The sequence below is a fragment of the Gopherus flavomarginatus genome, chromosome 2 (assembly GCF_025201925.1).
Source record: "Gopherus flavomarginatus isolate rGopFla2 chromosome 2, rGopFla2.mat.asm, whole genome shotgun sequence".
Taxonomy (NCBI): domain Eukaryota; kingdom Metazoa; phylum Chordata; order Testudines; family Testudinidae; genus Gopherus; species Gopherus flavomarginatus.
The window spans coordinates 156,866,781-156,881,277 of NC_066618.1; the positions used below are offsets into that span (position 1 = coordinate 156,866,781).

The following is a 14,497-nucleotide window of genomic DNA, read 5'->3' on the forward strand; positions in this document are numbered from 1 at the left end:
AAGAAGTGGGGCCGCTATACACTGAGGATGGAATGGAGGTTAAGGATAACCTAGGCATGGCCCAACATCTAAACAAGTACTTTGCCTCAGTTTTTAATAAGACTAGTGAGGAACCTTGCGATGATGGAGGGATGATAAACGGGAATGTGGATATGGAAGTGGATATTACCGCAACTGAGGTAGAGGCCGTACTTGAACAGCTCGATGGGACGAAGTCGGAGGGCCCGGACAGTCTCCATCCGAGGATATTAAAGGAACTGGCGCGTGAAATTGCGAGCCCGTTAGCGAGAATTTTTAAGCAATCGATAAACTCGGGGGTTGTGCCATATGACTGGAGGATTGCTAATGTAGTTCCTATTTTTAAGAAAGGGAATAAGAGTGATCCGGGTAATTATAGGCCTGTTAGCTTGACGTCTGTAGTATGTAAGGTCTTGGAAAAAATTTTAAGGGAGAAAGTAGTTAAGGACATAGAGGTCAATGGTAATTGTGACGAATTGCAACACGGATTTACTAAAGGTAGATCGTGCCAAACCAATCTGATCTCCTTCTTTGAGAAGGTGACGGATTACTTAGATAAAGGAAATGCGGTAGATATAATTTACCTAGATTTCAGTAAGGCGTTCGACACGGTTCCGCACAGGGAGCTGTTAGTTAAATTGGAAAAGATGGGAGTGAATATGAAAGTTGTAAGGTGGATAAGGAACTGGTTAAAGGGGAGACTCCAGAGGGTCGTATTGAAAGGTGAACTGTCGGGCTGGAAGGAGGTCACCAGTGGAGTCCCTCAAGGATCGGTTTTGGGACCGATCTTATTTAACCTTTTTATTACTGACCTTGGCACAAAGAGCGGGAATGTGCTAATAAAGTTTGCGGATGACACGAAGCTGGGGGGTATTGCTAACACGGAGAAGGACAGGGATACTATTCAGGAAGATCTGAACCACCTTGTAAACTGGAGTAATAGAAATAGGATGAAATACAATAGTGAAAAGTGCAAGGTCATGCATTTAGGAATTAATAATAAGAATTTTGGATATACGTTGGGGGCGCATCAGTTGGAAGCGACGGAGGAGGAGAAGGACCTTGGAGTACTGGTTGATAGCAGGATGACTATGAGTCGCCAATGTGATACGGCTGTTAAAAAAGCAAATGCGATTTTGGGATGCATCAGGCGGGGTATTTCCTGCAAGGATAAGGAGGTGTTAGTACTGTTATATAAGGCGTTGGTGAGACCCCATCTGGAATACTGTGTGCAGTTCTGGTGTCCCATGTTCAGGAAGGATGAATTCAAACTGGAACAGGTTCAGAGACGGGCTACAAGGATGATCCGAGGAATGGAAAAACTGCCTTATGAAAGGAGACTCAAAGAGCTTGGCTTGTTTAGCCTGGCCAAAAGAAGGCTGAGGGGGGATATGCTCGCTCTATATAAATATATCAAGGGGGTTAAGGTTAGGGAGGGAGAGGAATTATTTAAGTTTAGTAGTAATGTAGGCACGAGGACGAATGGGTATAAACTGGATATTAGGAAGTTTAGACTTGAAATTAGACGAAGGTTTCTGACCATTAGGGGAGTGAAGTTCTGGAATAGCCTTCCGAGGGAAGTAGTAGGGGCAAAAGACTTTCCTGGCTTTAAGACAAAGCTTGATAAGTATATGGAGGGGATGTTATGATAGGATCGTTAATTTGGGCAATTGATCTTGAATTACCACCAGACAGCTCTGCTCAGTGGTCTGCGGGGAGATGTTGAATGCGATGGGTACTGAGTTGCTGCAGAGAATTCCTTCTTGGGTGCTAGCTGGTGACTCTTGCCCACATGCTCAGGGTTTAGCTGATCGCCATATTTGGGGTCGGGAAGGAATTTTCCTCCAGGGCGGATTGGCAGGTGCCCTGGAGGTTTTTCGCCTTCCCCTGCAGCGTGGGGCACGGGTCGCTTGCTGGTGGTTTCTCTGCAGCTTGAGGTCTTCAAACCAATTTTGAGGATTTCAATAACTCGGTCCTGGGATGGGGGTTGTTATAAAATTGGATGGATGGGGTTCTGTGGCCTGCCTTGTGCAGGAGGTCAGACTAGATGATCAGATTGGTCCCTTCTGACCTATGAGTCTATGAGTCTATAAAACTGGGGGTTTAGTCCTGATTTACCAAAAAAGAAGTACATCACATACATGTTTTAAAATGTTTGAGAACTATCAAGCATCGGTACAGCTGCCCTGCTGTAAACTCGCTAGTGTAGACAGAGCCTAACACTTGCCCCCAAAAGGGTAACAATATATTTACTGTGTCCTCTGGTAGCTAGGGAATTTGAAAGATGATGCTACCTGTTTTCCACTAGGTGGTGGTATATAGCATTCTTTAGCTACAAATCAATTCGCCTATGGCCTCATCTGTCTCTTTAATCTGGTAATTCCTATATTCCTGGATCACACCTCAAGTCCATCTAGTCCAGTATTGGGTCTCCACCAGCAGTCAGTGCAAGAAGCTTCAGAGGAAGGAGCAAAAAACCCACTGATGGTAAGTTATCAAGTAACCTTCTCAACGGGGGGCTGGTTTTAAATTTCTACTTTCTTTACCCTCTCTACTATTAATATAGAACGAGGAGTACTTGTGGCACCGCAGAGACTAAAAAATGTATTTTGGTCTCTAAGGTGCCACAAGTACTCCTCGTTCTTTTTGCTGATACAGACTAACATGGCTACCACTCTGAAACCTATTAATTAGATGTTCTTATTATCCATATACATATCCAATCCTTTGAATCCTGCTGAACTCTTGGCCGCAGGAATATTTTGTGAATGTGAGTTTCAGAGATTATTTAGTGCAAGTTGGGTTTTTAACCTTATTCTGACAACGTATCACTCAAGATGGCGAGTTGAACCTGAGCTACAAAATTGGGATCCAGAACAAACTTCTCCAAAGACTTTTGGAACTGAGGTTTTTGCTTTGAACCTCTATAGAATCCAGATCCAGACTTATCTACACATTGAAAGTGTGCAGAGCTGGTATTTTCCTTTCAGCCTATATCTAATTTTAAAGGAACAGAGAATTGTAGACTCTCCACCCAATTCAGTGTTTGCCAGAGATTATTCCCAAAGTAAGTACAACACATACATGCTGAACAGTTTGGCTTCCAAGCAGATGCTCAGGAATACAATCTGGCCTTGGACAATGCATCCAGTTTCTTCTCACTTATCCAGGACTTTGTGACTTCCAAGCAGATTTCATGGTTGTGTCACATAAATGACACAATTGGTCATGAAGATTTTTTAAATGGACACAGAATATCAGAATTGCAATGCCAGATCAAACCAGTGACTCATCCAGTCAGTATCCTGATGCTTCACAGAAAGGTTTGAGAAACCTCACCTTAGAGAATAACCTGCTTGTTGGGGATTCTTCCTGACCTCCTTCATGCCCTGAAATAATTGGGTGTTTTCTAATAGTGTCATTAGGGTTAGGATTATTTCCTTCCATTTTTTTTTCCATGTGGAGAAACAGGTTTGTCCCAGAATGAGGTGACACTTGAGTTTAAACTGGAAATGCTGCATAAACAATAGCGATGACTGCCAAAAATATCTCAGCCTTTAAATTTATGCTGGTAAGATACTCGCTGCATCACAAGAAAACCCTGACCTTACATAGCAGTGTCCTTACCAAGTGGCATGGAGAAACAAACAAAGTAATAGACTGACTTGCCTGGGAATGTACTACGAAATGTTAAGTTCAGAATATCATGGCAATATTGCACTCCTTGGTTCCAGAGATGGGCAAAACCAGGCTGACTAAGGCCTTGTGCATACTATAGCCACCACATTTAAGAACCTGTTCAGGCTGGGTATGGGTGCAGGGGTCTGACCACACAGAGTTCACTGCAACATTGGGGTTGTCAATCAAAATTAATGCATGGGCCCAAAGAGTCAAAGTGTTAACATCACCCTGTGAGTCCATCAGTAAACACTTTTAAACACAGTTCAGGGTTTGGTATACAGTGACCTCAGCCTGCTTGGTGCTCTGGCAAACACGATTAACAACTTTTTAATCTTCTATTACAGATAGAGACCAAGTAGAACAAAACAGGTTAAAGCATTTGACTTGTAAAATATTAAGTAAGGTTTTTCATTTGAACCATATCCCACTTGCCCTTTAGCTGCAAAGTTTTTATAAGGAAAAATCCCCTTGTTGCCAGTCTTTTAGATGCAAAGAGCTGTGCTTTTTTGTGGAAAAAATAAATTATTTGAGATCGGCTGGAGCTGCCGTTCTAGAAAACAGAGTCAGACTTTAACACGATGACAAAGAATAGTGTAGATAGAAAGTGCAGCTTCTGTCTCCAGTGTGGACTCTCTTGCAGCCTCTCTGCTGGGAAAAGCACAGGCACAGCATATGGTCTTATCAGCTACTCTGTGACCTGGCAAACTTTGGGCTTTTATGACATGGCTTTGAGCTGCCTTTTTCTTGTCAAAGGCTTACAGCAGTATTGCAAAATGTACAGTTTTGGCCAGTGAAAGCAGACTCTTACTTTGGTCCATTCATTTTTTGTCCTATGCTTCTCTTGTTTACCAGCCATAATTTTAACACAGTCCTTGACTTATATTAGTAGGCCTTCTTGTTTAGACTAATTCAGCTTATTGATTCCTTTCGCACTTTCCCCCCATCAACATTAATTGTTATCAGCTATTGTGACACTTTATAAACTTATCCACTTTTCCACAATTGGGCTTACAAAGGGTGTAAATGTGTAGGCCCAATTATTACAACTGGGCCCTACATGTTTAGGATTCAGTGATTCATTCTGGCAAAAATTGACTAAAAATATATATGAATTGCTCAAATGCATTTTCTGATCATTACTAGATGTTCGTATGGTATTTATACTGCATATGAGAAGCATACTGAGTGGTTAGAACAAAGAGGTGGGAATCAGGACGCTGGGATTCAGTTCCTAGCTGTGGAAGGTCCAGCATCCTGGGAGCTGCTTGTGGTGTAATTTTCCAGGCTGGATGTCTGGTATCCTGTGCTGGTCAGAGTGGGACTCCGGGAACAAGAGCTTTTCTCATACTACTGCAATATTCCCACACGGTTCCCGCCAAAGCCATGATGTTACAACACGTAGTGTCCTATCCATCGTTATAACTATATTAAAGTAATCTTGTTACAGCCTTGTCCCTGAACTTGGTCTGGTGTAGTACCCAGGCAGAAACCACACCAGGTTTTAAGGACATGTATTGGATTAGGACATGTATTGGAACATGGTATTAATCAATTGCAGTATGGACAAGGCCTAAAGCTCAGCATCCTCTCTTCATTCAGGTGCTATGGGGAAGAGTTACAAGCAAGCTTACATTCTTGGGTGAGGTCTAAGGACCTAGGCCCAGATCCTCAAAGGTATGTAAGTTGCTAATTTCCACTGAAATGACAGTTAAGAGTCTCTGGGCCTATATGACCCAAATAGTATGCTAATGAATGTATTGGACATGCACAAAGAGAAATAGATTCGATGTGCATGCATGAAGAAAATTGCAAAGGGGTGTTAAGTCCCTCGATATCAAATGTTTGCATACTGACTAATTGCAATAATTGTACCTATAGCCTTTAGATGTGCTGCTATTATTGGGATACATAGAGGAGATCTATAACTCTTCCCAGCTGTTTATGGTCCGGTGATTGAGTTTGGCAAAAATTGACTACATTCACATGAATTGCTCACTGTCCTTTGCTATAGTTTTATAATATGGACTTCTGTTTTCCAATAATCATAGCATATTAGTTTGCATTTATATTACACAGCAGTGAGAGAGGGAAATTGGGGCCATCAAAGCTCCACTTCCTGTGATAGTGCCGGAGGGTCTTTAATATTCAGACAGGAACTCAGTTTTCAAGGTCTTATCTAAAAAAATTGCAACACAGTAAACCAACTTGAAGTCAGCTAATCTATCTAGGAAAAACAAAGATGAGTCTAGTGGGATTTAAACATGTAATTCCAGGGAGTCTAGCTATATCTATCTAATGCTTAGAGCACTAAACATCCACTCTAGCCCCTTGCTTTTGGGGCTATCCTCCTAATCCCAGGCTTTCCTTATTTGCTAAATGTGAACCTGACCTATGAATTCAATAGGACCGTTTGGATCCAATTCTGCCACCTTCCTGCATTAGTGAGGATGGCAAAACTACACGTTTTATTCATAAATCCAAATTCTTTATCCTTCCCACCCTAAATTCAAATACTAAAGGAAAAGAGAGCTTTCTTTGCCAGCAATTTCCAAGTATAAGAGGTCAATATGGGAAACTTGAAAATCTGCATCAATAAAAACATGCAATCAATCTTTCCCTTAGAAGCAACTGCCACCTGCAAAACTGCCTCACTCTCAATCAATCAATCTTGCATTTCTAAAATGCCTCTTATACCAGGGCTCCACACTAATCTACAGTAACAAGCAAAGGCCTTCAGCCTTTTAAAAGCTGCATTTCTAAAGAAGTAACATAGGCATGAGTTAAAGCTGGGCATTCTATGACATGAAGAGTCACATTCTATAGCAGAGCACATAATGAGTGTGTGGACACACACATGCATAGATGCATCATGACTTATGTGTTCCATTCTATGCATCCGAAGAAGTGAGCTGTAGCTCACGAAAGCTCATGCTGAAATAAATTTGTTAGTCTCTAAGGTGCCACAAGTACTCCTGTTCTCCTTACTATACAGTGTCTCCATCTGGTACAACTGAAAGCCATTCATGAGCTTAACAAAGGGAGTGACCTAGTGAATGTGGAACTAAATGATTCACTAGCCCTCAAGAGGCCTTGTCAGAGCAAAGATTTTAAAATCAGCTCAGAGCTTTAATGGGATCCAGTGAAAACCTGTTTAGGTGGGGCAGTAGGAGTTAGACCTGGTAAACAGCTCAGTGTATGACCTCTGTACCAACAATAAGTGTTAAAGCAGAGGGCTGCAAGATCAACACAGAATTGCAGGTCTGGGCACAATGATGTAATGGATTTGGAGTTAGTTCCTCTGGCCTAGGGAACATAGAGTCTTTCCTAGTGACTTGGATTCCTGTAATAACAACAAGGCACCTGAATCAACTAAGCAAGATTGAAGCGTCAAGAGAGAGCCCAGAATCAGTCAGGACAGGGTCGAAGATCACTAGAGACAGTAGATCACCCACAGTAAACTTATCAGATTGCATTGCATCTCAATTTGATTGCAGGAGGACAAGCTACTGAATTCCTACAATACAGCAAGGACAGTGGAATAAGCCAGGGTTTCAAAAACTAGCTGCATCTCAGCAAGTTGAGATGAGGACTATATACTTTAAAGGACAAAAAGTAAATCATTACAGTAATATACAGCATCAAACCTAATCAGAAAGCTATAATACACCTCTACCTCAATATAACATGACCCAATATAACATGAATTTGGATATAACGCGGTAAAGCAGTGCTCGGGGGTCGGGGGGAGGCTGTGCACTCCAGTGGATCAAAGCAAGTTTCATATAACGTGGTTTCACCTATAACGCGGTAAGATTTTTTGGCTCCCGAGAACAGCGTTATATTGAGGTAGAGGTGTAATTAGGACACTTAAATATAATCAACCTAGACGTAGCAATCGGCAAAGCATGGTAGGGCTGACAAAGTGCAGCTCCTACTATTGACAACCCAAGGGTTTGAAAATGACAACTCAGGCCCCACAAAAATTATGAGATTAACTTGTAGAGCTGCGGCTTCAACATAAACATCAAATACCATGTGGCTTGCAATAAATTACAGGTACTGACAACTGAAAGGTGTGTGTCCTGCTACCCATGTGTCTCTCTGATCCAGCAAACGCTTAACATGTGAGTGGTGCCAGCAACATAGGGCTCAAAGAACATATATTCTCTCAATATCCCTTTAAGGTAGGTAATATTTTGCAGGTGGGGAAACTAAGGCATAGACAAATTAAGCGTCATTGGCAGAGCTGGGAACAGAACCCAGGATTCTGACTCCTTCTTTTCTGCTTTAACAAGATAGCTTCTCCTTGCCTATTGTATTGTAACTAATTACTGCCATCTACATAAGATATTTATACAGTGCCAGTTGCAACAGTATCAAGGTACCAGTTTTTCTTTTAAACTTATGTTCAAAGACTAGAAATACAAAATCTGTTTGTATTACAGCAATACAGTAGCTGCAGGCCTCACCTGAAATCAGAGCCCTATTGTGCTAGGCACCAGACATATGTACAGCAAGAGCTAGTTCCTGTTCTGAAGATCTTACAATGGACAAGTAAAACCAAGGGTGGGAGGAGAAACAGAAGCTCAGAGAAGTTTGGATTTAAATGTTGCTGATGTTTTGAGTAAATACTTTGCCCAAGGTTTTTTAAAAATAGTATTTATGTACTTGTCAGTGCAGAATGTTCAGAAGGTGGGGTGTTCTTTAGCATTTAGGGAAGCTATTGTACAATGACAGGAGGCTGAAATGCCAAGGGTGAAAAGGGTTGATTATGTTCCATAGGAGGGTAGGAATCATGGGTCTCAACTCTATCAGTGACAGGGAGACAGAAAGAATCTTAAGAGAGATATCATAGGTGGAGGAAAAGCAAACGGTCTGAGTTCCTTGTACAGTTTACAAACATGCAAACCAACCCTGAGAAACCTCTTATAAAAATATGACGAGACAAAACATTCCCGAAGGGGTGTGGATAGGTGTGCCCCACAAAATGGCTCAAAAGGTGCAAGTATCACCCTTACTCTCGCTCCTTTTGGGATGTTATCTTCCAAAATGTCCCTAAAAGGTGCATACATGCATCACACAGTGTCCCCAACAGTGTGTATGTGAACTTCCCACAAAACATCACTTTGTTGCATACAGGGAAATGTTTCACCAAGCACCCTGGCCAGGGGTGTGTGCCTTTCTCCCAGCACTCAGACCTCTGCACAGGGGATGTGATTGATGAAACAAAACCAGTGCAGGGACAGCCCAAGCTATAATACACACGGGGCAAGGACTGGCTGGGGAAGCAGGGATGGGAGCAGGGTAACAATGAGGGGTGGAAGGGACAGGAGTGGGGGGAAACAGACTGGGGAGCAGAAGAGGAATGAGGGGGAAGGATAGCAGGAGAGGGAGGAGGAATAGGGCAGAGAGGGAAGGGGAGCAGGGGTGAGGAGAGGAATGAGGGATGGAGAAGAGTAGGGGGAGCAGGGGCCAGTGGAGCAGCAGAAGGAGGCAAAGGTGGAGGGGGGCAGAATGGGGGGGAAGAGGCGTGAGGGAGCAGAGGGGGGGAGGAAACTGGGGGAAGGGGCTCATAGGCTGGGACGGGAGGGGGAGCGATGGGGGATACGGAGGGGATTGGGGTGAAGGGGGGCGGCGCACGCATGCGACATGGAAGATGGAGGGGGACCAGGACGACGACTCTCCCCGCAGAAGGCCCAGGACACGGGGAGGCTCCAGCCACGGCGGGCGCCATCTTGCGGGGGGGCGGAGCCGCGCGGGGCCGCCCCTCCCCTCTCGCGTGCAAGGGCTGGCCCCGCCGCTGCTGTTGCTGCCTCCGCAGTCACCGCCGCCGAGAGCGCGGAGCCGCAGCCCCCCAGCGCCATTTCCAGCCGCCCCGGGGCTGCCATGGCAGGTGAGAGGGAGCGAGCCGAGTCCCCCTCCCCTTATCCTCCAGAGATGTCCCCCCCCCGCAGGCATTACCTGCCTCGCCCCCCTTGCGAGTGTATCCCCCCAGCACCCCCCCGGGGTAACCCCCCAGTATCCAGCCCTGCCCCCCTGCGGCCCCATCATCCCCATCCCCTCGGCAGGTTAGTCAGCTCGCATCTTCTGCCTGCCTGGCACTGCCCCCGCCCACCCCGGCTGCCTGGCGCTGCCTGGCACTGCCCCCCCCAGCTTAGCAATGCTTCCCGGCTGCCTGGCTCTCCCCCCCCCCGTGCCGCCTGGCATTGCCCCCTCCCCCCGCTTAGCAATGCCTCCCGGCTGCCTGGCTCTCCCCCCCCCCGTGCCGCCTGGCACTGCCCCCTCCCCCCGCTTAGCAATGCCTCCTGGCTGCCTGGCTCTCCCCCCCCCCCGTGCCGCCTGGCACTGCCCCCTCCCCATCTAACGTCCTGCTCCATCTTGTGTGATATTGACCCATCTTCCTCCTTCGCTATCCCCCGCTTTGTATTAATCCTCTGCCTGAGGATAATCGCCCCATTGCCACCCTCTCCCTGCTTTCAGCATCACCCCCTTGCTCTTCGCTGTGTGTGTCCGGGAGGTGACCCGCTCCTCAAGTCTGGTATAAACTCCCCCCCCCCTTCCTCTTCCTGGTGCTCACTGTTATCTCTCTTCCATGCTCCTGCTAGGTGATCACTCCTCCATGTTCTGTCTGGGAGCCGGGGTCCCCATTTGGCATATTTAGCTGCAGCTTTCCTTCCCTAGCCTGTACCAAGAGGGCAGAGCGAGCTAATTGCATCAGGAATAGCATGGCCTGGGCTGTCATGCTGGCTGTCTAGAGTGCAGGTATGGCACTAGGTACGTGGGATGAGGATCCCTTTATCTTGCAAAAGGAAATTTTAAAAAAAGGCCAAAAAGGTGTTTTTTTTTAATGGGGTGTGTTTGTTTTTTCCCCCTCCACTTATATTCCTGTCTTTATTTGCAACCAAGTTGGTGGCAGGGGGTAAGCTTGTAAACCAGTGAAGAATTCAGGTTAATTCTCACATGGCTCTGAAGGGATGGCTGGGTTCCAACCCCCCCCCCCCCCCCCCCCCCGGTTTGATCGCTCTCTCGTGATATGCTTTCGGGTTTATTTGGAACAGCTAAAAGGATACATTTGTTCTGTGGCTTTTACCTGTGAGCCCCATGTTCCTCACATTCCCTCCTATGTGTCTTGTGTACGCATTTTCTTTATCTTAAAATATTTTTACTGGAAATGAGCGACACAGATATAATCAAATTCCACCATCAAAGCTTGGTCCTAGCTTGCAGTTACGTTTCACTTTCTGAAAGGTAAGTACAGCAGTTAATGCCCAGCATAGTGTGTGCAAGTAGCATAGCTTTCTATGTGTATGTGATTATTTTTCTATAAAAGATAAAATATAGAGAAAGAGGGATTCACTTTTATTCCCATCCTTTCATTTTGAAACAACCATTGTTGTAGCCTAGTCAGAGAAGATCAACTCTTAACACAGTTAAAACTCTTGGATCTGCTTTTGAGGGTGGTTCTTCAGGCACCTGAAGTTAATAGCCTGAAGGGGAATCACAGACTTTGCAAGCACGTTCTGGCAGAAAGGGGAAGTCCCTAGATTAGTAATATAAAACAAGGTAATGAATGATCTGATGCATTTCTTCCCTTTTTGCTTTTGCCACACATGGTCTTAACACGAGTTAGCCAGGTGAGATGAATCTTAGGCTCAGCCCTGAAGTTTGCCTCAACCTGCTGATGTGTGTGTGTGTGTGTGTGTGTGGGGGGGGGGAAGAACTACAAACTGCCCTGTGTTCATTAGGATTTTACCATGAGTTAACTAATGTGTGATAAGAGAACACCTTTTTATTTCCCCTAGTGAGTTTTTATGGGAGTTACTAGAGTTTTTATGGGAGTTACTAGGGGAAAAGGCACAGGGTTTGTGACTACCATTCTCTCCAGCAGTGACTTGAGCAGCTGCTCGTTGCTTTTTTTTTTTTTTTTTTTTTTTTTTTTTTTTTTTTTTTTTTTTTTTTTCTTACTAAAGAACCATGTCCTCATCTTGCATTTGCTTTTGATCCAAAGGTGAGTTTGGGAAGCTAAAAGGAAATATACCAAGCAATAGCAACCCCTACAGTTTTTTAGGAAGTAGTAGGACATGGTGACAGAGCAGCAAGAAAAGAGTCTTTCTTGGGTGGGAGGATATAGATATTTTAAAAATATGCCTTGTTGAGTGTTTTTATTATTGTCTGCCTTAATAGCATTAGCATTGAAATACCCCCACTCCTGCTTTGAAGTTAACGCACAATTGAATTCAAAGAGAAGAATAAAGGTCAGAGCTTTCGTATTAGTGTTGTTTGGATGGAGACATTTTTTTCATCATGTGTAGCTTAGTAAGGGCGGCAGCAGTTGAATTTTTTTTTCCGTAAGAGATAATGTTAAAAATGTGGGAGACTCCCACAATCCTTTGATCAAAAGATAGGGCAGAAAAGAAAAATGGCTAGAGATGCTGCCGATTGTAGGGTTTCAATTTGTTAATGCCTTGTTTTCCATGTCAAAGGGTTATAATTAGAACAAGTCAGCTTGTCGCTTTCTCTCCTTGGCTTTGCCTACATGGGAAGGTTTTGCCGGCCCTCCCCCCCACCCCCAGTAATTGACATAGTGTAGAAACATCCATGTGGAGGCTCTTACTCTGGTATAAGAATAGCTTTCTTTGGTTTAGTTTGTCACTTGGGAAGGGGGTTAAATTAAACTGGTACGTTTGTTTTTTTTTCAGTAGTATAGATTCTTTGACAAATAGTGGATAACCTGCCATAATGATCTAATTTCAGACAGTATTAACTTTTTGTAGGCCTTATCTGCCCAGGGGAAATTGACTTGAATTACTGTTCCAGAGTAGCTCCCTGTGTGGACATTCTGTTTTAGAATAAAAGTCACTTTGTTATTCTGGACTTTTATTCCAGGAGTGTCTATACAAGGAAATATTGTGGAATAGTTTATTCTGCAATAGCTATTCTGGTCAATTTCTCTCATGTAGACAAGATTCTTCTTATTTTTTTCTGTAGCCAAGGCCTTAGAGATACTATGACTGGGAAGCCATTTTTTAAGGATGATTTTTCTTTCAAACACATTTTTCTCATGCATGTCTTTTTCAAGCTTGAGGCACTATGGAGAAGAATGTTCAAGACATTCTCAGGTATTCTCAGGCCTGACATGTAAATTAAATTGAGGGTATTGCACAAACCAGAATGTGATCTGACTGAGGGCTTGTCTACATCAGAAAGTTGCAGCGCTGGTGAGGGAGTTACAGCGCTGCAACTTAGGAGGTGTACACATCTGCAGGGCACCACCAGCGCTGCAACTCCCTGTTTGCAGCGCTGGCCGTACTCCCGTTTTGTCTCGGGTGTAGAGGATCCAGCGCTGGTGATCCAGCGCTGGTAATCAAATATAGACACTTACCAGCGCTTTTCTTGACCTCCGTGGAATAAGCAGGTATCCCAGCATACCTGAGGAAGCCTCTGGTAATCAAGCTGGTCTCCTTCCCCGGTTTGCTCTCGCGTTCCCCGAACCCCGAGCAAGCAGGTCTCCTTCCCTGAGGTTTGCTGGGTGGTTCCGGGAACGCGAGAGCAAACCGGGAAAGGAGACCAGCTTCGCCGCGGTTTGCTCTCGCGTTCCCCGAACCCCGAGCAAGCAGGTCTCCTTCCCTGAGGTTTGCTGGGTGGTTCCGGGAACGCGAGAGCAAACCGGGAAAGGAGACCAGCTTCGCCGCGGTTTGCTCTCGCGTTTCCCGGAACCACCCTGCAAACCGCAGGGAAGGAGACCTGCTTGTTCGGGGAACGCGAGAGCAAACCGCGGCGAAGCTGGTCTCCTTTCCCGGGTTTGCTCTCGCGTTCCCCGAACCACCCAGCAAACCGCAGGGAAGGAGACCTGCTTGTTCGGGGGTTCGGGGAACGAGAGAGCAAACCGGGAAAGGAGACCAGCTTCGCCGCGGTTTGCTCTCGCGTTTCCCGGAACCACCCTGCAAACCGCAGGGAAGGAGACCTGCTTGTTCGGGGAACGCGAGAGCAAACCGCGGCGAAGCTGGTCTCCTTTCCCGGGTTTGCTCTCGCGTTCCCCGAACCACCCAGCAAACCGCAGGGAAGGAGACCTGCTTGTTCGGGGAACGAGAGAGCAAACCGGGAAAGGAGACCAGCTTCGCCGCGGTTTGCTCTCGCGTTCCCCGAACCTCCCTTGAAGCCGCCCAACAGCGCTGCAGTGTGGCCACATCTAACACCACTTGCAGCGCTGGTTGCTGTAAGTGTGGCCACTCTGCAGCGCTGGCCCTATACAGCTGTACTAATACAGCTGTAACAACCAGCGCTGCAAAATTGTAGATGTAGACATGGCCTCAGAGATGTGTTGGAACTGATTGGGGAAATTTTGGTAGTTAGCTGGGAGAATTTCCCTGTTTTATGTCCATACATATCTGAAACAGTTACAACCATCCGCTACTCACCTAACTATAGTTACCAAGAGCGAACACTTATGAAACATTATGTCAATAATTAAAATGTTTTATTTTTGCTTAGAATCTGCAGGAAAAGAAGACTGACAGTCAGGTTACGTAAGGGGATGTGCATCATGCTGTAGTGGAAGGTAGGAATAAATTAAATAATTGAAAACAAAATCTGTGTGCTGTGCTCTGTTGCATTAAAATGTTTTGCTTGTAAGCTTTCGCTTATCCGTTTCTCCTGTAATCCGTAATACTGCTATCATTATTGTGGAGCATGTTTCCATTAGAAACCGTATTTTCTTGTGATTAGTAGTGTACTGATGGTAACTCTAGTCTGGAAGGTGGAAAAAAGTCTGGCGGTGGTCAGCTATTTTCAGATTATA

The 14,497-nt window shown here is 45.2% G+C and overlaps 1 protein-coding gene across 3 annotated transcripts in view; it reads left to right on the forward strand.

The window, feature by feature from the left end:
* Positions 1–2,138: 2,138 nt before the first annotated feature.
* The window catches only part of SLC23A2 (solute carrier family 23 member 2), a 123,965-nt gene continuing 111,606 nt past the window's right edge, over positions 2,139–14,497 (forward strand). The window contains exons 1-3 of one of the 3 annotated variants that reach the window (XM_050939999.1): positions 2,139–2,505; positions 5,299–5,373; positions 14,191–14,257. The gene's annotated coding sequence lies outside the window, so the exon portion shown is untranslated. Of the gene's footprint in view, positions 2,506–5,219; positions 5,374–9,479; positions 9,593–14,190; positions 14,258–14,497 lie in introns of those variants that run through there. The other 2 variants (XM_050940000.1, XM_050939998.1) reach the window with 2 other exon arrangements.